Source organism: Ambystoma mexicanum, chromosome 4p (assembly GCF_040938575.1).
Source record: "Ambystoma mexicanum isolate Mex_15411 chromosome 4p, UKY_AmexF1_1, whole genome shotgun sequence".
NCBI lineage: Eukaryota > Metazoa > Chordata > Amphibia > Caudata > Ambystomatidae > Ambystoma > Ambystoma mexicanum.
The window spans coordinates 85,818,507-85,845,151 of record NC_090927.1 but is presented as its reverse complement, the minus strand read 5'-3'; the positions used below and the strand labels follow the sequence as shown (position 1 = coordinate 85,845,151).

Here is a 26,645-nt window from a genome sequence, read left to right as displayed (position 1 = left end):
TGAGATAGAACAATACCTCTCTCAGATACCGACAATGCTTATAGCGGATGTGACTAAGGAATCGCTGAAAGAACCGATAACAGTGGCGGAAATAGGTGCAGCAATGAAAGCTTTTCCCAACGGGAAAGCCCCGGGCTCTGATGGGCTGGGAGCTGAATTCTACAAAGAATTCAGTCAGCTACTAGCTCCCCGACTGCATGCTGTCTGGACGGAAGCACTGGAAAAGGGCGAACTTCCAGAAACCACTAGAGAAGCAATAATCACACTTTTGCTTAAATCAGGGAAACCTCCTGGAGAATGTGGATCGTACCGACCACTGTCCTTAATAAATACTGATGCCAAAATCCTAGCAAAAATACTAGCGACCAGACTCACACCATTTATGCCATATATGGTTCATGGGGACCAGGCCGGTTTTATACTGGGTAGATCCACAGCAACAAATATAAGAAGATGTCACCAAATAATAACCACGATCCCCCCCTGCCACTCAGGGTATAGCTGTCTCCCTTGACATGAGGAAGGCGTTTGACACAGTCTCCTGACCCTTTCTCTTTGGAGTACTACGGAACTATGGGTTCGGTCCAAAATTCATAAAATGGATCCGGATACTATACACAAGACCCTATGCAAGGATAAGAGTCAATGGATCCCTCACAGACATACTGGAATTGTTGGGTGGCACCAGACAGGGTTGCCCACTCTCCCCATTACTCTTCGCGCTGGTGATAGAACCTCTAGCAGACATACTCCGGTCACTATAACAGTACGTTCGGGCTAACACTAGAGGGCAAGCTCCATATTATAACGCTATACGCGGATGAAATTCTACTATATCTTAAGAATCCAGATCGCACACTTGGCAGTGTGCTGGCAGAAGTGGGAACGTTCGGGGAATACTCAGGGTTGCGCCTTAATCCCAATAAATCAGAGATATTCCCGCTCACAGACAACACCAAACAACCCCAAAACCTACATGGTCTTTTATGGAACCCGGTACATTTTGTTTATTTAGGAGCTCATATAGCCAGAACCCCCCAACTATCCCGTGCACTGAACTACACGACACACGCGGATGCACTGTGCCTCAAGATGAACCGTTGGAATGTGTTACCCATATCATTGGCCGGGAGGATAGCCTTGATAAAAATGGTGATATTGCCAAAACTCTTCTACCTTTTCAATACGGTCCCAGTGTGGCCAGGCCATGCCCTGTTTTCTAGAATTAACAGCGGCTGCATAGCATTTGTATGGGAAGGGCACCCCAGGCTGAGTTGGAGGGTATTAACAGACACAGACTCCAGAGGCGGGCTGATGGCACCAGATATGGAACTATACTACCTGGCAGCGCAGGCACACCACGCGGCTGGGTGGGCCACATGCTTTCTCAACCCCACCCCCTACGCCCCACACTGAGGGAGCGCGAGGCGACACTGGCTCTGCATGGGATAACAAAGCCCACCCCTAAACAGTACAACATGACAAACCCATCCAGGGTCACCACATGGTCCAGAATTGTTGACTTATTCGGACCCGGTAAACTATACCATCCAAGTATGCCAATATGGGGGGACCCACACACACCCTTCGCTATCAAGAGTGAAATGGTAATGCACTGGAGTGCTAGAGGTGTCACCCAGTGGGGGCAGCTGTTCCCAGATCATAGCTTTCTCCAGTGGGAGGACATTAAAGATGTAGTGGGGAACACAAACACACATAAACAGCACTACCATAGGGTGGCAGCCTTCGCACAACATATGTACCCAACATTCCCGAAGGAACCTGAGATAAACATGGCACTAGGTTATATATTCACGGGAGGGACCCCGAAAAAAACTGCCTCCACTCTTTACAAAACCATACTGCAAACACGCCCAGCTGTGACTCATGCGGCTAAGGGCAAGTGGGAACACGACCTGGGGCAGTCTATAGAAGACCAGGAATGGTCCAGGATCTGTGCAATGACCAAATGGATATCCTGTAATGCACGGTTCAAGCTGATTCATTTTAAAATAGTCCATAGGACACATTACACACCGTCCAGACTGAAGCAAATATATCCCGCCTTGGCTGGTACCTGTCCGAGATGTAACTCTGAGAATGCGAACATATCTCACATGCTATGGGATTGTGCCAAGTTGAGACAATACTGGTCAGAGGTTTGTGGGGCACTGGATAAGATGTCAGACCAACCGGTGAAATGGACACCACGGATCTGCAAGTTGGGGGCAGAAGGGAAAATGAACCCAACATGGCGGAAACTATTGAATCGAAGCCTGCTAATAGCGAAAAGAGTCATTTTAATGAGATGGAAGAATGCGCAGTCACCCACAATTGAAGACTGGAACAGAGACATGGTGTGGCTCAACGATACTGAAGAACTATACATAGACTCAGTCTTGGCCCCCTGTAGACCCAGAAACATTTGGTCCCGATATAAACAATATCTGGCGGAACTGGCAGACCTCGTAAACCTGAGCACTGAAGAGAATTGACCTGTATATGTATTTATGCTTAATTAATCGAATGGTATAAATGTACGTGCATAACCTGTGTGCAAATATAAATAAAAACATTGCTTGTTTGTAAAGCTTGAAAAATGCCTTTTTCACGTCACCAAAGTAGAATTTCTTGGTTTTATCCTTACTCCAGTTGGCATCAGAATGGACGTGCACAAGGTAGATGCCATTCTGAAATGGCCTTCACCGACGTCTCTGAAAGGGGTACAGAGCATGCTGGGCTTTGCTAACATCTACCGCCGGTTCATCCCAGACTTCTCTCAGGTTGTGCACCCAATCACAGTACTATTACGAAAAAACAATAAAAAGTTTGCTTGGACCGAAGAAGCAGAAGAAGCCTTTCAGGAACTTAAACAAAGGTTTACCTCCGCTCCAATCTTGCAACATCCTCGTCCAGACCTCCCTTATGTCTTTGAAACTGATGCGTCCAGTCTCGCAATGGGGGCTGTCCTTTCACAGAGAGACCCGGAAACCGGCCAGCTACATCCTGTGGCCTTCTGGTCAAAAAAAAAGTTCTCACCTCCAGAGATTAATTATGCCATCACGGACAAGGAACTCCTGGCTATCAAATCCGCCTTTAAAGCCTGGAGGCACTACCTTCTGGGGGCCAGACACACCATTACAGTCATCACAGACCACCAAAACCTGCAATATCTCAAAACAGCCAAGGCCCAGTCCTTGTGACAATTACGGTGGGCCCTTTTCTTCGCCGAATATGATTATGTAATCACATTTCAACCAGGAGTCAGAAACGGAAAGGCAGATGCCTTATCTCGCATGGGCATAGATGAAATAGTATATATAACTCCAGACCTAGTACCTATTATACCTGAAGACAAACTCTTGGGTGTCACGACAGCCTTAACACAAGCAGAACTACGAAAAGAAATCCAACGTACAATGAATCCTAATGCCTACCTCGCATGGCAAACTCAAGGAGAACAATATACCATCAAGGACCATCTACCCTTTTTTGGGATCGCCTATATGTACCCAAGAAGGAATTACAACAGCATATTATTTCAAACTATCATGATTCACTGATCGTAGGGCATCCTGGGATCGCCAAAACCCTAGTTAAGGTGAAAGAGAACGTTTGGTGGCCTACCTGGCGTAAGGACATCATTCAGTATATTCAGTCCTGCGGTGTCTGCGCACAAAATAAATCACAGAAACAAAAACTATCTGGTCTCCTACAACCATTGGACATTCCTCCAGTTCCATGGCACACTCCTTCCCTTGACTTCATCACTGATCTACCTCCAAGCCAAGGGTTCAACACCATCCTTGTAGTTGTGGACTTATTCTCGAAGATGGCCCATTTTATTCCTCTCAAAGGCCTCCCAGATGCAGCCACTTTAGCAAAAGTGTTCCTGGAGGGCGTGGTTAAGCTACATGGCTTCCCTTCGGTTCTGGTCTCTGATCGAGGCAGTCAGTTTATTTCAAACTTCTGGAAAAAATGTTGTGCAATGGCGCAGATCCACGTTTGGCTATCTACCAGTCACCATCCCCAAACGGACGGCCAAACCGAAAGAACCAATCAGACACTCGAGCAATATTTACGGTGCATGCTGCACCACGAACAAAGGAATTGGAAAGACCTACTATGGATAGCCGAATATACATATAACAATTCTTTCCATTCAAGCACGGGACAAATGCCCTTCTATACCCTTTACGGCAGACATCCACGTACCTCTGAACTAGACCTTCCAGCCAGCTTGGAAATGCCAGCGGTAAAGACTCTACACATAACCCTTACTCAGGCTTTCAAAAGGGCAAAGGAACACATTATTCATGCCAAAGAAAAACAAAAGAGATTCTCCGACCAACACCGGAAAAAGGCCCCTGATTATCAAGTAGGAGACAAAGTTTGGTTTGCCGCTAAATTCGTACCCATCAAGGGAACCCGGACCTTTCATCCCAGATTCTTAGGACCCTATACCATTAAGGCAATTATCAACCCAGCACCCGTAAAACTGGATTTACCACCTAATCTACACATCCACCCGGTATTCCATGTGTCCCTCCTGAAACCAATGCAACCGGCACATGGATTGGGACACCACCTAAGCCCATACTTGTTGAAGGAGAACCAGAATTCAAAGTCAAAGATATCTTGGACTCTAAATACTCTAGGACCAAGCTATATTATCTCATCGATTGGAAAAGATTTGGACCACAAGATAGATCCTGGGAGCCCAGTGAGAATATCCACGCACCACATCTAATCAGGAAATTCCATCGGAACTTCCCAATCGAACCAGGGCCAGACAGAAGGAACACCATGGGAGGGGCCTTAGAGGGGGGGTGCTATCACGACCCTCGCCCAAAACCCACTCTGGCAACCCCATTGGCCAGGTGGAGTCAGAACTCGGGCCTCTAGAGCCTGGCATCCTCTTCAAAAGCCCTCATGGGGCCAGTCCTGGCGCCTATGGCGCCAGGCTCATACACCATGAAAAACAATGTGCTTGTGAACTACTTTATTGTATTGTCAGCCAACATGGAGGCATCCACATAGCTTGGTTCCTAAGAACCAAGCTATGCGGTCTAGTGTTTTGGGTGTGGTAACCTAGGGACTACTTTACCTGGGCTGTTTTGTTGGGGCTATTTAAACCACATCCCAGCAAGACAACACGCTTCGCGTTACTTTGCAGCTTGCAACGTGACGCTCACTGTGTCCAGCTATTCCCTCGAACCTCGGAGAAGCAGAACCTGCAAGGAGACAAAAGGAACATCATTAGCAGCAGCATCTTACCTGCAGTCTTCATCTTTAAACACTCACAGCTACTGAGAACAGCTTCTTCGAATCTGCACGCCTCCCAGACAGAACAACCTGAAAGAGGAAGATAGAGGCAACATTAAAGAAAGCAGTAGAGACTTTTACAAATTACGAACTGCTCAAAAGGCTTACCTGGCTGGTCGCCTCTCGGCTGGCACCACTCCGGACTTTCCACTCGCGCTGAAGAACACCGCGACCTACAAGGAAGGAAAACACAGGTTAGCAAAGTCAAGACTTCGCAGCGCTGCGCATAGCGCTTACTTACCGCATTATAGCGCTCTTAATGTGCCTTTATCTACCAGCGGAGCTCAACCAAGCCAGTTCGCCACGCTGAAGCTCTGCATACCTAAGGGAGAAAAAAGAGACATTTTAAACAAAGAAAGGCATGCAGGATAGCAATAAAACTAAAGAACAGCAATAAGACCTACCTGAACAATATCAAACGGGCTGGCATCAGTGAAGTAACTGGACCACACTCGCCCATGAAAGACAACACACCCCTGCAAAGAAGGCAGAACGGAGAGCACGCCTAATTCTACCACAAGGCAGAACTTTCCCCGCAGACCACATCAGGGTAAAGCTGAGAAGCATATCAGCGAGTAACCTGGCTTAGTGGCGTCCCTGTGGATAACCGGTGAGCGTAACAGCAATCAGCCCACTGATACTACCGGTAAACTCTGTAACATGTTGGAATCTGATTGGAATTTACTAATCACTCAGAATTGTGGACTAAGATATGGCTACAATGCTTTTCCACCTCTGTTGCTGCAAATATCACTCAATCACACTACTTCAAATTACATAGAGCCTATCTTACGCCACAAAGGGTTGCCAAAATGTCTAACTCCAGTCAATGTGCATGCTGGACCTGCCAATTCCGCCTGCAGATTTCATTAATTCAATCTTTAACTGTAATTGTGTTTTTACATTTTGGACTCATATATGGAAATGCTTACAAAAAATGTTTTAGTTTCAGGAGCTTCTCATATTATGTAATGTCATGATTGGTGCTGTAAGCAAATCCCTATATGTCACATATTACTTTGTCTGATTTATAAACATTTCTGGTATATATTGCCTTCCATCATTGTGTCTAATTGGAAAAATGCTCAAAAATTAACAGAATTTATGGTGGAACTCTGTTTGCTCTTTTCACAGAATTGAAAAAATGCATGCCTTATCAACAAAAACTTTACCAAAGTTGCATAACAAATGGAATGCCTTTAATGATTACTTAACATAAAATGCTCCTTTTATTGCCTTTATTGCTCTTCCCTCTCTCTACTCTTCCCTTAACGTGTCATGTCTGTCGTCCCCTGTTTGTCCTGAACCATGCTATGGTTTTACTTAATATTTTTATGAAGTTTAGTATATCTAATATTGTATGTAGTTAACTACAGCATCATCAGTTGTAACAACTATGTTGTACCTCACTTTTCATGCAACTTGCTGTAATGTCTACTTAATTATACTTAACTTTCAATAAAAATCAATTAACTTAAAATAGGATATAGTTAACTGCATGTAAGATTGAAGCTGCACTAGAATAGTCTCATTACAATGTGTAAAGAAGTTAGATGCCCTTATACAAGTAGGTTTGCCACTCTGCCGCCGTCTCTGATGTTAGCACCTCCCCCTCCCACATTTCAAGGGTTAGCCCTCGCCTAAATATTAGCCTAAGTGCACCCCTGGATGTGCGCACTTGCCTTTTGTTAGGCAGAGCGGTGAGGGACACCTTTCACGAAACAGGCAGAGTTGGGTTTGTTCCGAAAAACATACTTGAACAAATGCAGTAAAACTTTTTAAAGCTGCTACTTTCAAGAAAGACTTCCATTGCCTCTCTGTATATTGCACTTTAAAATGTATTATTTGATAGATGGTCCCCACACTACACCATTGAGGGGGTAGAGGAGTGGGGGTGGTGGCACCTCCCATCACCACTTATGCTCCCCACGCCCCAAAATGTAGGTTTCTTTGCGCCCCTGGTACAATCACTGTGATGGAGTAGTGACAAGCTGCTCCACCAAAATAAGGTATGTGGGTAACTCGTCACGCGAGATCTCCGCACCTGGATGACACGCGAGAAGCGTGCTCTGAGGTGGAAGCGAGAGGGAGCTCGAGCAGACCAAGAAGGACGTGCCCCTGCGCTTCTTTTGCAGAGAGGCCTGCCGCCTCCATCCACCAGCGAGAAGCTGGTAAACAATGACTCCACAAAGCCAGCATAATTCAAAAGCCTATTCCCCAAGGCTGTTGGTTGCCCCATGTGACATGACCACACCAGCATACATAATTCCAGAGAAATGAGAGCAACTGCCTTGGTTTGTGCTGTAGTAGCCTGTTTGTTATCCCTGTAAATAAAGCACACCACTCAAAGCTGATCATGTCCAGTGTTCATTGAGCCACTACAGTCTATTTCATAGCTGCTGTTTGTAGACCGCGTGTCAATATTTCAACCTGTATACAGGGGAGCATCCAGCATTGCAAGAGTGGGGCGGTGAACCATGAAAAAGGTCTTGCTACTTTTCCCCCCAAATGTATTTGTATTTTATTTATTTATATAGTGCACCTGGCCCTGGTGCATCCGGGCGCATCCCTTAGGTTACATGACATATAGAAAGCATAGCATACAGAGTAATATACAGTAAAGAAGAATCATAAATTACTGTCATGTGAAATTCTATGGTCTAATGAGCGAAAAAGGCGGTGATAAACAAGGCCCATCATCAAGCATAAATTATGTACAAGTACGTTAAGTAGACAGTAAATTACAAGGTATATACATAAGCAACTTTACATAGAACAGCCTTTTTAAACCAACAGTCCGCTCGTGTCTCCTACCCCATTTCTTCTATGAGTCTCTGAGGCTTCGTACGACTTCTCCGAGGTCGTCGGGGGCCACCTGGGGTTGGGGGTCCTGATCTATCTGGAGTGCACCAGTCTGTTCCTTCATCTTCAGACGCTTCGCCATCTCCTAGGTAGGGTTCGTCCATCATGTGTCTGTCCCTGGCTTCCTCGTTTGGTTCCCATGTTTCATTGAGTGGGGTCAACACTCTTTTGAATTGTGAGACATTCCGGGTTATTGAAGAGCGCCCTTCTCTTTCAGCTGTGACCATGTTGCCCTTTATTTTTGTTACCATCAACAGCTCCGGGGCGAACGTGGCATCTTCTTTGCTGCCCGTTACCTGGTGCCACGTTTGACTCCTGTGCTCTTCTGCGCCTGTCTGCCGTTTGCTTCATTTTCTCTTTCTCCTCCAGGTCTTTCTCTTTGGCTTGAAGCTCCAGTGGTATCAGAGGTTTGGGCGTCGGGTCCTCCGGTAGTCTTGTCTTCACCGGTCGCCGGAACATCAGGTGCAGACCCCTGTGGTGCTGTGTGGGGTGTGTTTGTATTCCCTCAGTAGCTGATATAAGGCCTGTTCAAATGGCTTGTTCATTATGGTGGGTATCTGCAGTGTCCTTTTAATGTTGGCCATGAACCTCTCTACAGTTCCATTTGCTTGAGGCCACCTTGGAGTAATTTTCTATGATGAAAGCCCATGTACCTGGCAATGTTGTGAAAGTCAGTGCTGGCGAAAGGCGGGCCATTGTCTGATTTTATCACTCTGGGAACTCCATATGCAGATAGCATGCGTTCCATGGCTGGGGTGATGCACGTGGCGGGCGTGCTCTCCACTATCTGTGCTTCTGGGAAGCGTGAGTGCTCATCGATCAATACCAGGACGTACGTGCCATCTCGCATAGGGCCAAACATGTCTGCTGCCAGTTCGTCCCAGACTCGGTCTGGCAGCTGGGACAATTGCAGAGGGTTTGGCCGTGGCGGAGGGGCGGGTTTTGCCCAAGTTGTGCATCCACCTACCAGTGACTCCACCAGGGTGTCCAGTTTTGGGAACCATACTTTTTGCCTCAGGAGTCATTTTGTTGCTGACACTCCTCTGTGTCCTTCGTGTGCCAGCTGTATAGTCTTTTCTCGAAGGGACTCAGGTATTACCACCTTGCAGCCCTTGAGGATGATGTGGTCTTCCACAATTGAGAGTTCATCTCTAACTTGGTCAATCCAGCGTATGTCGTCTCTTATTGATTCTGGTTCTTGTTTCACCTGTTGTTTCATGTACGCTTGTTTGTCCGTTTGTATGCAGTGCCTGACGTTCCGTAGAGCCGGGTCTTGTTCGGATTTCCTTACTACTTCATACCATTCTATGGGGAACGGCTGCAGGTGGTGTACCACGTAGTTGATGTTCGCATCGGCTATGGAAGGATGTGCCCTTGAGGGGTGTCGAGATAAGTAGTCAGCCGGATTGTCCTCCATTTCGGGGCGATGTTTGATGCTGAATTTTTAATCTTGTAGCCTCAACCCCCACCTTGCTATCCTCGGAGGCATCCTTGCTTTGGTATCGCCATAGATGGTGAGCAACACTTGATGGTCAGTGGTGACTGTGAATTCCTTCCTGTATAAGAACACGTGAAAGTATTCACAGGCCCACACCACTGCCAGGCTCTCTTTCTCGGCCTGGGAGTATGCCTGTTCCGTGAGCGTGAGGCTTCTGCTGGCATATGCCACTATGGATACTTTGGCAGGGTCCTCGGGGTCCTTCTGAGATAGGATGGCCCTAGTCCCAAGGGGCTTGCATCGACGATGACCTCGGTGTCCCTGTGCTTGTCAAAGTATACCATGTGTTCTGCCTTTGAAATGGTATTTCGGATGGACTCGAATGCTTGCTGGCATTCCACTGACCAGGTAAATGGTTGGTCTTTACGTGTGAGTAATCGTAGAGGGTTGCTCTCTGTTGCATAGTCTTTGAGATATCTGGAGTAGTAGCGCGAGAGTCCCAAAAAGGAGCGTAGTTCCGACGTGTTTGTGGGGGGCAGTGCCATGTTGAGTGCTGCAACCTTGTCTGGGTCTGGTCGCATGCTCTTGTCGGACAAAATGTGGCCAAAAAAACCTTAGGGATCCCTTGCCGAATTCACACTTGTCTTTGTTAAGTGTGAGGCCCGCGGCTTCCATGGCAGCACATACTCGGTACAGTGGAGTGTCGTGTTCTTCCTTGGTTTTTCCAAACACCAGCATGTCGTCAGAGTAATTTAGACAGTTCGGTATGTGACGGATAACTTTGTGGATCTCCCCCTGAAAGATCTCAGCGGCCGATGAAATGCCGAAGATGAGCCTCCTATATTGAAATAAACCCAAATGTGTTATGAATGTTGTGATGCATCTTGAATCAGGGCTTATTTCGATCTGATGCTATCCTTTTGTCAGGTCTAACTTTGAGAACACCTTGGCCCCATGGAGGAGGTGGATCATGTCGGTGATCCTTGGCACTTGGTATCTCTCCCTCTCGATGGCTACGTTGGCCCTCCTCATGTCCACGCATAGGTGTTTGGAGCCATCCGGGGATTTTTTTGGAACAGGGACAATGGGTGACACCCAAGGAGTTGGTCCCTGGACAGGCTCGATCACTTGCAGTTTTATTAATTTGTCCAGCTCATCCTCCACCTGCCTCTGGATGTTAATCGGTATTCCCCTGTAATGTTGCGCTACTGGCGGCACGTCTGGGTTGATGTGGAGGTGAACCATCCTGTTTTTCAGTTTGCCTAGTCCCTTAAACAGTTTCGGAAATGTATCATGAATCGCCTCTGGGTGGCAAAGTATTTGTGTGCCATCAATTGGTATAAGATGTCTATGACGCCCATGTCGACTGCTGTTTTGAAGCTCAGGATGCATCCACTGTTGGCCTCTGTCTTCAGGATGTGCAGGGGAATTTTGGCAGTGTGCGATTTATGTGCGCACCATGCCGTGATGGTGCCCTTGCATGGCAACAGTGTGGTCGCGCCGTAGGGGTAGATGTCCACCACGGCCTTGCGTATTTTCAGTTGACGAGATAGCGAGTTGTAGGCTTTGTTCGCTGATGATGTTCACGGTAGCGCCCGTGTCAATTAGGAATTCTAATGGTGTGTCTTTCACCTGCAGTGTGAGGATCGGGCTGTGTTGGGTGGCCATTGCGTTGTTGAGAGTCCAGACACATCCTTTCTTTCGTTGATCGTCCTCTGACGACGGGGTTTCAGTATTTGAGGGCGAGTGCATTTCTATGTATTGAACAAACCGCCTTCTCTGACTGCGTGTCCCTCCTTCCTGGGGTCCACTGTCCTCCTGGGCATATGAGCTCCTGTGCTCCTTGTCGTCCCTTTGTGAGGATTTGTGGTCCCACTCAGTCCTGCTACTTGTCGGGCTGTGGCGGGCGGTCCTTCGACGTTCTTGTGTCCTCTGCCTGTTGGGAACGGCTGGGGGGGGGCATTTTTACACACCACCCTAAAGTGGTCCATGCCGCCGCAAGCAGCGCATTGTTGACCCACGGCGTGGCACTCCCCCGTGTGCGGGTTCTCGTAGCCGCACCTATAGCATGCAGTGTCGGACCGTCCACTGCCTTGGCTCGTGGATGATTCTAGTTTGTTGCTGTGACTGCGGGCGTCATGGGCTGTTGTAGATTTATTTTGCCCAGATTGTCTAATTGAGACTCAACAGCTGCTTCCATTCTGGTTAGGGCTAGTATTTCTTCCAGTGATCTCTGTTTTTGCTGCAGCTGTTTTCTGAAAGGTTGGGACAGACAACCTGCTATTATTTGTGACCTTGGGGCTTCCTCATTAGAGTAGCGATGAAATTTGCAGTATTTTTGTTTGATGCGCAAGCGCATTACGAAGTTGTCTAACGACTCGCCTTTTTCTTGTTGGGTGGAGTGGAACATGTGGTGTACGTAGTCGATGTTGGTGTGCGGTGCAAAGTATTCTGACAGTTTATGGTGTACTTCTTCATATGTTGCAGTGTCCCAATTAACCAGTTCTCCTGCTACGTCTCTCACGGCTGGCCCTATGGCCACTGATAATGTGTATTTCAGCCCGGCATCATCTGTGAGGCCCACTGCCCCTGCATGGAATTTGAAATCTCTTAGCCATGTAGCCCAATGGGGCCCAAGGTTTGTTGTGTCCCGCACATCGAAGGGGTTGGGCATGTGCATCACCTGTGTAGTCCCTCCTGCCGCCGGTGTATGATTGGCATTACCTTCTGCGGCTCTATCAGTGCCTGATGAGGATGCCTGATCAGTCATGATGAGGCTCTAGTGGTGTGGCTTGTGGTTTTCTTGGGCACGGGTTAGTTGTTTTGCTTATGTGTCTTTCTTTCTTGTAATGGGGCAGGGTGAGGTTTTCCATGCAAGGGTGTGCTGGCCGTCCGTGTTGGTGCGCCTTTGTCTTAATGTTTCTCAGGCAGGCAGGATCCATCTGCTGCCTCGATTATTGCGTTCAGTTTTTTTTTTTCTTCCACGTGGACAGGGCGCTTCCTGTGCACCGAGGGCTGCCCCTGCTGGTCTTGGCGTGCGATTCCTAGAGGCAGTCACGCGGCCTCTCCATCATTGATTGGCTCCTCCCCGTGTGTCCTGGAGGTTGCTACGCCACGGTCTTCCCAGCAACTGTTCGTCAGCTGGATGAGGGGCTGCGTGCCACGCAAACTCAGAGAGCTCCCCGCTCTCTTGTGGTGGCTGTGGGTGGGGCTGCAGGCTAAACGTAACGGAGGAGTCCCAGCCGCTCATGTGCGGCCCAACTGGGGACTGTGTAGGCCCTCTTTGCGGTCTGTGGCACCGACGCGCTCGACTGCAGCCCTCCGTGTGCACGGGGTTCCCAAGCCCGTCGTCGCCAGTGTAAACAATCTGGCTGGGCTTTTTCACTCGCCACATGCACTTGTACTCAAATAAAGAAGAGAGGACGAAGCTCACTTCAAACGTCCTGTTTATTTTCCGTCTTCCCGCAACTGCCCGCACCCAGCATGTCCTTCCCTAACCCCAACATTACTTCCCTGGGGAAGAGTCCGCAACGGCGGCCTTCCCACCGAACGATGTGGACGGGCCTCATTCAGGTCCATTGCCCCAATGCCTGACAGAGACAAAGAGTTCATGTTGAGCCATCCAGGCTTGGATGACTTGGTAGATAGTATTCATGGCTTGTGTGTCAGCTGTGCGGTCGCCGGTAATAGGGATGAGTATATGGGTGTCATCCGCGTAATTCGTGTAGGTTGCACCCAGATAATCTAAGATATCGAACAGTGGTTTCGTAAACACATTGTAGAGAGAGGAGGAAACGCATGATCCTTGTGGTACACTGCAAGGAACTGGTGAGGGTTTGGCAGCAGCAGTAGGGGAGAAGATCCTCATAGATCTGTTGTTCAGGAATGAACTGATCCAAGCAGTAGCTTTGTCTGAGAAGTGGGCAGCTTTTGTGAGGTGTCGACAGAGAATTTGGTGATTCACCAAATCGAAGGCTGCTGATAAATCCAGGAGGAGTAGAAGGTCCAGGTTTCCCTTGTCTTTTAGCTCTTCAATCTGGGTTTTTAGGTCAATAAGGGCAGTTTCGGTGCCGTGGATGGAAGCCGGATTGTCTGAGGCCCAAAAGTTTGTTAGTTTCCAGGTAGTCTTGGATCAGTAGGTAGGCTGCCAGATCCAGGATTTGTAGCAGGAAAGGCACAGTAGTGATAGGCCTGTAGTTTGTGGGTATACTTGCATTTGATGTAGGTTTTTTGAGAAGCGGGATAACCCACGCATCCTTCAAGTTATCTGGGTCAGGGCCTGTGCTAAAGGAAGAGTTTATAAAGGCAGTGATGAAAGGGGCAAAGTTATGTGAGGCTTCCTTGAAAATGGTGGCTGGACATAGATCACCCTGGCAATTGGAAGGTTTGAGATTGTTGATGATGTTTTCCACTTCAGTAATAAAAAGGGATGAGAAGCTGAATGGTTTATCAGTGTGAATGCTAGGTTTAGATTTATCATGCTGGGACTGTAATGCTGGTCAATTTGGAGACAAGTTTTTTTGTCATTCATTTTGGCTTGGATTGTGGCTATCTTGCCGAGGAGCGCCTTCTGAATATTGGCACACCAGGCACTATCTTTGGTATACGTATCGAGTGGGGTGGCCGGGGAGTCCAGTTCTTTTAAGACCTTAAACAACTCTTTAGTGTTTAATTTGGCTTGTAGGATTTGCTTGTTGTAGGTGTCTTTTTTGGCCTGGAGGATGACATCTTTGTAGTTCAAGGTGACTAAAGCAAGGCTAGCTTTGTTCATTTCAGAAGAATTGCTTTTCTAGCGAGCTTCAAGGTTACGTTTTTCATTACGTAGAGCTCTCAACTGTGGTGCAATGAGGTTGAAGGCTTTTACCATAGTCTGACTGAACGTGTCTACCAGGACAGTGGGATCAGTGCACGAAGAGGAGTATTCGTTGAGTAGGGAGCAGTTTTTCGCATGTTATGTCTCTCTTATTTGTAGTGCAAATTGTGGGCGCAATGTCTTGCGTAAAGCATACGTTTTTACTGGGATACTGAAGGTAATTAAGTGGTGGTCAGTCCAAGCACAAGGTTGGTTAGACTCAATATTGATTTCACAGTTAAAGTCAGCTAGCCAGTCCAGGGTTCTGCCCTTAATGTGTGTAGGTTAACTAATACGTTGAGTAAAGCCTAGGTTCGATAGTACGCTAGTAATATCATGTGCTGTGGCATCATTGGGATCTTGGAGACTAAGGTTAAAGTCACCTAATAAGATAATTTGCGATTTAGTGTTGGTGTTGTCAGCAAGGATGTAGGATATCTCTTCTGCAAAAGTAGATATAGGGCCAGGAGGCCTATAAATAAGGTGGAGTGTAATAGTTTGGTTAGCTGATATGGATAGTTTTGCTGAGAGCCTCTACGTTGATGGAGTCTGTTGTGCGGGGGAGATTCAAAGGCTAATCGAGTTTTTGTGTATGAAGGCAAAACCACCACCTTTAGTTTGGCTGGTGTTGCGATCGCTTCTAATGATGGTATATCCAGTGGGGATGGCCAGTGATAGAAGAGGTCCTGAGGCTGCATGGAACCAGGTTTCTATAATGGCGATGAAGTCGAGGTCATGTGTTGTGATCAGGTCGGCCATGTCAAGCGCCTGAGCAGTGAGGGACCTGGCATTGATCAATGCCCCCTTGATCATGGTTTTAAGTGGGGAGGAGGTACTGGTATTGAGTTTGGTGTTCTTGGTTGTGGTGGGAAATGGAGTGGCGAGGGCTCTTGCAGCATGTACTGTTGGGTTAGAGTGTGTAGTAGTGTGAGTAAGCCGGCGGTGGGAGACATGCCGGAATCTGGAACCAAGTCTAAAGGTTCCTGATGTGTACTGTACATGGTTGGTTGAGAGTAGGTTTAGTTGCAAAGTGTTCTAGCCAGAGGGCTGGTGAGTTGAGGTAGGGGTTGGTAGTAGGTGGTGAAGAGGCCAGCGTTGACTTGGTGTGGGACTGAGTGATATTAGGCATGGCAGAGATGTGCAGTTGTTCAAACAGGATAGCGGGCATGATGTAGCCAGGATGGGTAGTGTAAGGAAGCAGTGGGTGGGTGTGGGTCTTGGCAAATGTTAATTCTGAAGGTAAGGAACTGAGGTATAAGGTAAGTGACCAAGTCAAGGATGCTAATTTGAAAGTAAGCAGGGTGTGAGGAAGTTTGCAATGTAAGGTGTGTATTGCCAATACATAGTGGCGCACGCTAATGATATAGGGCTGGGGCAGGAGTGTATTGGCAGGCAAGATGCCTAGGTACGCAACCAGTCACTGAGGACTCAATTTCCCTTTGACTCTGTGTGCTAATAGTATGGGCACGGTGATGATGTGTAAGTGTTAGGTTGGGATAAGGTGGGCTGTTATCAAAATGTCTCCTGGGGCGAGAATGCAATATATAAGCACACAGTGACAAGCATGTGTAATAAGTGCAGGTTAGGACACAGTGGGCATGTTCAGGATAGTACCTTGTGCATAAGTAAGATATATGTCTGCCTTGGTCAACTAGACTGAGCAAGATCTGGTAAGTATGCTGGGCACAAGGTTGAGGCAGAATAAAACAGTTCAAAATAGCGCAAGGGACATTGTAGGTAAATATGTGTTCTGGTCATATCAAACGGTATATATCATGTGGATGATGCAAAATAAGGCATATACAAAGTACACAAGTAAAACACTGTGGGCTAGTTCAAAATGATACATAGGTCTGACCACAACGAGCAATAGGCGCAGATTGAAGCAAGGTAGGCTAGTTAAAAATGGCACGAGGAAGACAATGTATATATCATTAGATGAGACACAACAAGGTATATGCAGAGTACACAGGTAAATCACGGAAGGCTAGTCCAACGTAGTACATTGGTTTGACCGCAACGTGCAATAGGCGCAGGAAAAAAAACAGGGTAGGCTAGTCCAAGATGGCGTGAATGTCTGCACACAGGATGCAACAGGCAGAGATTAAGACTAGGTAAATTGGGCCAAAAAAGTCACTCAAGTCTGGACACAGGGTATATGCACTGGTCAGTTAGGCAAAGGCAATACAGACGTATGCACTACCGCGGAATAACAGCTACGTCGACCAGAATAGCGAGTGGATCAGAGCACAGAGTACAATCCCTAGTCAGTTATGCAAGACAATGCGAATGTGTGAATTAGTTGTAAGATAAAGACAAGTAAGCAGGTCCGAAGTGTAGCAAATGTCCGAGCACAATGTAGAGGCACTACTCATTCGGTCAATGCAATGCAATCAGTTACGGAGGAGGTGGGTTAGAGCCAGGTTGCGCTAGTTCTGGATACCGTTCGGGGGTAGAGTATAATAATGGCTTACAATGTTAAATTAGGAGGGTGATAGGTACTCACTAGTGGATGGAAAGATGAGAAGAACTCTGAAGGGATCACTGCAATGGCGGCCCGGCGGATACGGACAGGCACAGACAGGCTATGTGCCATATAACGGGTGCCTTGCAGCAGGGTGCCGGCTCACACCTTCCCGCGGGGCTGTGCATAAAATAAAGCGCGCTGCCCAATACGGCGCAGGTAGTGTTGCCAGGCAACCAGCAACACCTAAGGAGCGGCATCCATTTTGAGTAGGGCACGCGGTTTCCACGTCGGGGAATCACAGCGAGAGGGCCAATATGCAGACTTAGATGAAATAATAATGTTGGTGTAGCAGAAGGGCGGTCATCGAAGTAGCAGAGATCTTGATCCTGCTGGGTGCAGCTCGAATGTTCACGCGATTCCATACAATCTCATTAGTTTCCCCAAACCGCCCACCCCTCCCCCAATCTACTTTTTTGGTAACATTAATGGCAGATGGCATTTTAACACAAAGAAAAACAAACTGCAGGATCATTACAGATGTAGGAAACTCATTTATTAGAGTTCTGTCCAGGCGCTCTGGGCAAAATACATGCAAACTTTATAATGTGCATATAGATTGCATCAACAGAAGTGACTTCAAAGAAAAGGCGATTGCAAGGAGCATCATCAGTCTTTGATACTTGGAGGCACCATGCAAGTGACTTTAGAATAAGTTGCCATAAGTAAGCCAAGTGGCAAATAACTTTGTGGTGCAAAATATTTAAATTGCACTAATGTTATATATGGAACAACCCTATAGTTATCAGGCTTTTTGTATAATAGCATGATATATTAACATAAGCTATAAAGTGAATCATAATCCACTTATAGAGCTGCAGATAAGAGACAGTGGGCCTCATTAGGACTGTTGCGGTAAGGCAACAACAGCGGTGGTAGTGCTACCAGCGCCGTTTTTGCCATGCTGCAACATTCCGAGTTTGCTTGCGGGTGCCGCTCTGGACGCCTGGTCAGACCAGGCGTGCAGAGCAGCACCCGAGAGCAGACCTGGATGGTAGCAACGGTACCGTTCATAACGGTACCGCTGCTACCATCCTCCCCATTCCCATTGAGCCCTATGGGGGCTCAAATGGGAATGGGGACGTACCGGCTCTGGGTCCCGCGAAAGGAAATTACCAGGCCCTCCAAGGTCGGAATGGCCCGGTAAGTCCCCTTTTGCGGGACCCGGCAGAGGCGGCCCCGAGTTTGGGGGTAGCCATGCCCTTATTAAGGGCATGGCTACCTCCAAAATCGTAATGAGGCCCAGTGTGATTAAATGAGTTGACCAGGATCACATACTTTGGTTAAATTGTGAAACCTGGATGTGGACAATTTAAGTAACAGCACATCTTCCCAGGTTTAGTTGATATAGATATTTATTAAGGTTTTGCTATGCATTTCAGGTGCTTAAATAACACTTCATTTATAGCAATGCCTTGGGAGCAAACCACATTACATAAAAAACTAGCCTTTCATGGTAAACTATACACTATATACATTGTCATAGAAATATGTTTAGCATTAAGACTATGGGCCTCATTACAAGTTTGCCGGTCCTGGAACTACGGTACCGGTAAGCTTGCCTATACCGTAGTTCACGGACATCAATTGGGGGTCGCAGTTGCGACCCTGAGGTCTCCCTAGCTACCCCTGAGGTCTCCCTAGCTACCCCTGTGGACTCCCTTGCTACCCCTAGAAAAGAAATTCTTTTTTTTTACATTTTTTTTTTAATGTAAGCTCCTGGGCTGCGGTCAGTATCATGTGGCTCTTTATTTTTGGAGTGGCTGACTTTCTTATTCAGGCTTATTTAAAAAAAAAAAAAACAGGGTTCTACAAGTGTATCACTTTGAGCAGTGACGCTAAATAAGAACGAATAGAAATAACACATCATTTGTCTTTCTGGAATTCTATCCAATAATGCTAGACTCATAAAGGTTTATTTCCAGGCACACTTCAGGTGTTGATTCACTGATTTAGCCTGTTCTCAACTCAGCCTTTCACCCTTCTGAGGTCGATAAATGAGTACCAACACAGGCTGGGTGATATTGTATGTATATTTCATCTATATAAAGTGCTTAAGCGTAAGTGCTATATAATAACATATCATTATCATTTGGCCTTTGACGTCTGCTTGCATTCACAGTAATTTGGTAATATGGTCCTATACACACTGATATTTCAACGATACATATGGTGATCCATTCTTGTATGAAATGTATATAACATTATGGTGATATCGCGACCATATTTTTCATCGTGTACTTAGAAACAATATGGGATGTCCCTTCCTGTTTTGTCAAGGGGTGAAAGGTCATTTTCCATCGCTTTCCGTGACATCACTTCGAGGTGGGGGTTCAAATGACATTACGTCCTGTGATGTCATCAGAGGTCAACGGTCATGTGATGTCACTTGCGCTACTCCTGACATTTTGATGAAATGAAGTCCCTGCCGTAGTTCCCGGACCGGCAAACTACGAGTTGTGCTTACGGTGCCTTTCTGCCCATCAGGTTTGACCTGGCGGTCAGAGCGGCACCCGCGAATACAACATTTCGGATGCACCAGTACCATTCAAATGGCAATGGGGAGCATTTTTTTCTGGTCCCACGAATGGGCAAATAACAGGTCTGATGGGGCCCATTCGCGGGCACTGAAAATGTTCGGAAGTTTGGCGGCAGCCTGACCGTTTTACCGGCAAGGCTACCGCCAAACTTATAATGAGGCCCCATGGCATTAGTTTTATTCTCACCATCCTGCTTGCAAAGTTACAATAGCATCATGCAGAGCCAATCCTGATGATGCTGTGTGTGACCCACCAGCAGTTGCACCTCGCCAAGCCCCGCTCAAAGCAGCCCACTCCCTAAGATGGCCGCCGCCCGATTCTCTGCATCTTTGTTTATTTTGGCTTGCTAGCATCCATCAAGGACTGTATTTGCCCAACCACAGGAGACCGGAGGTGGAAGCCGGCCTACCAGTCGAAGGCCTACTGTACAAGGCCATCCCCTGTCCATGCCTGTGGGTGCCGGAAGGAACAAAGGAAGCAATCCTCTCCACTAGGGTAAGAAGCGCTCTAACTCTTGCCAGCTACTCGTGCAGCTCAGTCCCTGGCCGCTAACGCTTTCATATCACATCCCCACACCCGTCTCATATCAGAGGAGACAAAGCTAGCTCACGCCCTGTTTGTATTGCCTCCTAGTAAATATGAACTGGACCATCCCAATTCCAGTATTACTCTGGGATAGCGTCAACCCACACTAGTCCTGATTGTGCTGCCCCATTGCAAACTGGATTAGCCTAACCTAGCAACTGCATCATTTGTACCTACGTTACCCTAATGCTAACTGAATTAGCCTAACCTAGCAACTGCATTATTTGTACCTACGCTACCCCAATGCTAACTGAATTAGCCTAACCTAGCAACTGCATTATTTGTACCTACGCTACCCCAATGCTAACTGAATTAGCCTAACCTAGCAACTGCATTATTTGTACCTACGCTACCCCAATGCTAACTGAATTAGCCTAACCTAGCAACTGCATTATTTGTACCTACGCTACCCCACTGCAATTGGAATTAGCCCAGCAAAACAACTGTATTAATTGTACTTATGCTGCCCTACTGCAAACCAAACCAGCCAGACCCAGGATCTGTACTGCTGCCCCTCGGCAACATTGAATTAACCCTACCTAGTAATTATGTCACTTCCAATCGCCGCAAGTTAGACTACAAGACCGGATTGTACCGACCCACAGCTAAAACTGAACTAGCCCATCTTAATAACTCTATCTCCTGCAGACCTGCCTGGCCTGGTAACTACAACACCACCCTAGTTGCACGCGAACGCTTGTGTACCTGCTGCCTGGAAGCACTTAACTACCCACCTATGGCCGTGCTCACTAACGCCGTCAGACTGCTACCCTGCCTATTGACGTATTATCTATTACCTTACCTATGGGCCTGCAGGTACTCCCTATACACTAACTATGGACCACCACATACACAGTAGCCCTCTAGACCCCAACGAACCTTAACCATGGCTACTACACTGCCACACTCAGCCAACATCAAACCTACTGTCTTCCTACCAGACTTCAAACAAACCATCACTAAACCCATAACCAACATTCTCCTCCAAGGACAAACCTTCACACCCGAACAATGGATAAACATATTTGCACGGAAACCTACACCGTATATATCATGCCCCACTACTACCAGAAATGGTAGACTAGGCTATAGACTTATCAAAAGACATCTCAAATCCACGCCTAATCCCACACTAACAAATCACTACAAAACTGACCAGAACAAGGATATCACCAAAGCAGACCAGAATAAGGCCAACACCGCAAGCAACCTACAGCCTAGCCTTAGTTCTCAAGCCAAAAACATCAACCGCCAATCACCCCAGACAAATCCTACTACCACACTGAAAGGATGTCTCATCAATGCCATGTCACTAACAGCCAATGCGCTTGATATTAATGACCTCATAGTATCCAACGACCTTGACCTCCGAGCTATCATGGAGACGTGGCTCCACTCCGCCTCTGTTCCCCTCCTATCACTGGCCATCCCAGACCAATATACTATTATTAGGCAAGACAGAACTTCCTCCAAAGACAACGGCGTCACTATCATCGCCAAATCCGCTCTTGGCATCAGACAGGTTCCAAGCCAAACACTCCTATCTGCTGAACACCTTAAATTCATATTGCCTTTATCACCCTCACAAACCATCACAGCCCACCTGATTTACAGACCCCCCAGGCCCACTATCTTCCTTTGAAGAAGATGTACCACTCGTAATAACCAACAAGGCTAAATCAAGCTCACAAACCCTCCTACTCAGAGACTTTAACCTTGGGTTACATGACATCAACGACAAGAACGCAACAGAGATCAGTAATAGCTTAACCGACCTAGGCCTCACCCAACGACTTGCACAATCTACGCATTCCAAAGGGCGACAATTAGACTGGATTGCTGATTGCAACTGTAACACCTCTATCACTTCCAACCACCCTCTTGCCTGGACTGACCACCATTCCAACCTCTTCTCCATCCCTAGAAACTCCCCTAACCATGAGAAAACATTAGCCTTTGCAAGACTAGCAAGAAATACATGAAACTTAACAGCCCTCAACATACTCCCACTTCTACAACCCCTCCTACAGGCGAACATTGCCCTCAAGCCTAACGAGGACCCCACTCTTCTGGTCAACCTATACAATACTACCTTGCTAAATGCCATTAACAAAATAGCACCTCAAAGGCTTTGCAAAGCCAAACCGCTCGCCCACCTAAATACCTGGTTCACCCCGCAACTAAGAACACTGCGAAAAAACAAAAGAGCTGCTGAATCAAGTTGGAAAAATGTCCCATCAGTGCTGAACAAAGAAAACTTCCTATCAGCCTCTGCCACATACAAATCTGCCATTTTCTTATCTGACTCCTACAATGACCGTATTCAAAATGCCCAATCTAATACCAAGGAACTGTTTAACATTCTCAGAGAATTAGAATCACCAACACCTCCTCCAACTACTTGGTCTAAGGATACCACTTGGTGTCAGAACATCGAGAAGGCGCTTTCAGACAAAACCAAGCTCCTACAAAGGATAATTGAAACTAAATTTGCCTCACTTAGCGTCAAAACAGTTGAAGAAATAATACTAAGCCTAAAGCCATCCAGATGCATCGGCGACATCTGCCCTGCACCTATCATAAAAGAAACAGCGAAGGAGATTGCCCCATTTATTGCCTCACTAATCAATACCTCCTTCAAGTCCAATACCATCCCTACGATCCTCAAGGACGCATTGGTCATGCCACTCCTCAAGAAACATTCCCTCAACCCCAATAATCCCTTTAACTACAGACCCACCACCGCTGTACCCTTCCTCCTGAAGCTCATTGACAGAGCAGCCTATCTGCAGATCCAGCACCGCATGGAAAGTAATAACCTGCAAGGGCTGTGCCATTCCGGATTCTGTCCTAGGCACGGCACCGAAACAGCCGTTAGATCTAGTAACCCCAATTGAGAATATTAAAGACTCAGGAAACCTTGCCATCTTTCTCTTACTCGATTTATCAGCGGCTTTCGACCTGGTCGACCATAAAACCTTATGCAATAATCTTTGCTCAGCAGCCCACTTTTCCAACAATGCCATTACCTGGATCCAGCCATTTCTGAACAACAGAACAACCAGAGTGTTTGCACCCTCTGTCTCTGCACGCCCATCGACTGTCACATGTGGGGTCCCACAAGGCTCCTGTGTCTCTCCCACACTCGACAACAGATTCACAAAACCCCTGTTTGACAAACTTGACTGTCTGGGCATCTCTTGCACCAACTACGCTGATGACACACAAATTCTCATACAAATCACAGGCAACAATGACACAGACTCACTGCGACTCAATGACACTTACCTTATCAACCAAGTGTGGGCTGCGCAACACGGTCTCTGCCTAAACGACAACAACACTGAGCTTCTCCTACTGGGAACCCAAGCCAGACTCAATAAACTTGACAACAAATTCAACACCTTCAATATTGACGGCAACAGCATCAAAGTCTCAAAAGACGTCAAAACACTAGAATGTAGCTCTACTCCACCCTCTCACTAGGAAAACAAATGAATGCTACAGCATCTACCACTGCTTACACCTGTAAGCTCATCAACGCTTGCAGACCCTTCCTGATGACTGAAAATTGCATCACCCTGGCCAGGGCGCTTGTATTAACCAAGCTAGACTACTGCAATACATTCTACCAAGGCACTAGCCAGCATGATCTCAATAAACTACAGATCTATCAAAACAATGTGCTAAGAGCAGCAACCAATTTCCCCAGAAAACTGCACATCACTGAATTGAGACGTAGTGTTCACTGGCTTTCATTCAACCAAAGAATTAAATACAAGACTCTCTCCCTCATACACAAATGTATATACAACCAAGCACCTAAATACCTCTGCAACAAATTCAATCTCCACACCTCATCTAGACAAACTAGATCTTCCCACTCTAATTACCTAATCATACCAAGGTTCAAACTGCAAAAAGCAAGGGGCAAAAGTTTCCCGCTCCTCGCAGCCAAACCCTGGAATTAACTACTGTGATGCTGGAAATGCATCAGAGGGACAGGGCCTCTGAATCCTTGTCCTTTACTGCTTTTTATCGTGTGTTCTGTCGTGTTTTCTGCCCAAGAGTCCATGTGGGACTCCTGGCAGTGCAGCTCTCTCTTTTGGTTTGGTGAACAGACCCATGGGATACCCTTATGGCAGCCATGGGTAGGGGTACAACCCTGTACCCATAGTGTATGTTTTTGGGCACCTGTGGGTGGCCCACAGAGCAGGGTATGGGCTGGTGGCAGCTCCATGCTGAATTTTGACAGGTGCTCTGGGTGTCCTCCATTTTGGGATACCCAGGCTCTGCCATTGGGATCAGTTGATTCCTGATAGGAAACAAGATGGCCCCTGTGGCCTCTTGCTTTCTATTGCCTGTTTCTGTATTGTTTTCCCAAAGTCTTGGGAAGCCCTGACTCTGTCCCTTCCCCCTGACTGGCTGTTGGGTGGAAGTTCCATATATGGTGTTGTTGTGAAGGCCCAGCTAGACTGACTGGAGCCTTCCCAGTGACTGTATGTTGTGGGTACCTCCTGTGGGTGGGACCTGGGTGAATGAAGTGTGCGACCAATATACACTCCTTGTTGTGGTTGTCTGGTTTCTGGCATGAGAGACAAAGACTGAGACAGCCCTGCCCGAAACTGGCCTGAATGCAGTGTGTAGTGTTGAATGGCTGGGTACTTGTCCCAATCCACATTCCTTGTTGTGAGTGTCTGAAAGGGAGGAGTGTGGCCTGAATGCACTGTGTGCCTGATTGGCTGACTGACTGCATGAATGCCCTTCTGTATGATTGGCTGCTGAGTGTGTGCCAGCAGTGTGGATGAGAGACAGAATAGTATATCTGGGGACCTCTCACCACTGGTAATTGTTCAGAAGCGTTCTGGAGTTGAGTCTCCACTCTAAGAGTAACTGGAACTGCTGATCCTCGACGTCCAGCTGGAAGAAGAAGACTTGCTGTTGCATTTGCTTCGACCGATCCGAAGGCTGCCGAAATCGTCGAAGACTGACCCGAGGGAGGACCTGGTAAGGCGCCCTCTTCCCGTGCTCCGAGGGACCATCGAGCACCGCTCCATCTTTGCCGAAGCGCCCTGGAAGTCAGACCCTCGAAAGGCTGCCGACCTGAGACGGGACCGCCGAGGAGATCGAAGTGAAGCACCCGGACATCGCTGCCGTTGAAGTCCATTGCCGTCGACCAGGGTTCGCAGGTTTGTGTAACCGCTGGAGGCCCGTCGAAGTTGTGTTGCCCAGCCGTGGGAACCACTTGAAGCCGTGCCGCCGACGACCGGAGCCGTCCGCTCCTTGCCTAAGAACATTTGAATCGAAGGACTCCCTCGTCCGCACCGTCGACCGCTTTATCCTGCCGGAGAAAGTCGAGGACGACTAACGCGCCGAGGAGAAACCTACCGGTGGGTTTCCCGCCACCCGAAGACCACAAAGACTCGAACGGCTCGACGCCCTTGCTGGGCCTCCGTCTCCACAATCTTTGCGGTCCAGAACTATTGTCACCGAGGTGCCCCGCACGCCTCTGCCTTGCAGGACGCCGACGCTCCGACGCCGACGAGCACCGCTTGGACGAAGCTGCCGCCTCATCGACGCCGTTCTACCCTGTTTGTTGTCGGACGTTCGACGCCCCGTGTCTCCCGCTTGAAAGGAAAGGCATTCAAGAAGGGCCGTCGATTCCCCGACACCGAACGCCAAGTTCCTCGACGGACGTTCGATGCCCCGTGTCTCCCGCTTGAAAGGGAAGGCATTCAAGTAGGGCCGTCGATTCCCCGCCGCCGAACGCCGAGTTCCTCGACGCTTCTCGACGCCTCTCGACGATCTGTGACTACCGCTTGAAAGGGGGTCGCTCAAGAAGGATCTGTCGACGCCTCTTCAAAGAACTCGACTCCACCAGGTACATTGGGGGGGTAAAAACATTATAGGAGGGAATAAGACTTGCAGATCAATATATGGACTGGGCTTGTGCTATATCTTTATTTTACAGGTTGCCCAGGTGGGGGGATCTCCACACAGAACTGTGTCTAGTGGTAGGGGCCAGTATTCTGCCTATTGCTCAACCATCTTATTTTCTCTCCTCTCACTATTGCTGGTTTCACTCTATTGATCTGTGTGACATTGTTACAGTATTGTTGATGCACTTTAATGATATCTAATACAAAGGGTGGTACCACTTTAGAATTGTATATATTTGCCATTGTTGATTTTCCTAAGTACAAAGTGAGTTATTATGATAAGTGTACATAACCTTGAATATTAATTATATAAAGACTGTGCTCTAACCGATACAGTGTGTGGACATTCCTTTGTGGGGGCTTGGGGACTACACTGTACTTAAGAACCAGCCTGCATCACCTCCTGAGAAGCTAGGCCTTGATTGCTCGTCCATTGCTACCGTAATAGAGAATCTTGGCTGGGGTCTTCTGTGCCTCTCTTCTACCATATAGAGAGCAGAAGTACAGACACCCCCTACCGGTCCTTTACAACTACCACCCAACATCAGACTAGAACCCTCCATTCACAAATTCCGATACA

The 26,645-nt window shown here is 47.5% G+C and overlaps 1 long non-coding RNA gene across 1 annotated transcript in view; it reads left to right on the top strand.

The window, feature by feature from the left end:
- Positions 1–26,645, top strand: part of LOC138452542 (uncharacterized) — a 248,840-nt gene that overhangs the window by 15,198 nt on the left and 206,997 nt on the right. The window contains exon 2 of the long non-coding RNA XR_011260209.1: positions 19,925–20,036. This is a non-coding gene — a long non-coding RNA (uncharacterized lncRNA). The remainder of the gene's footprint in view (positions 1–19,924; positions 20,037–26,645) is intronic.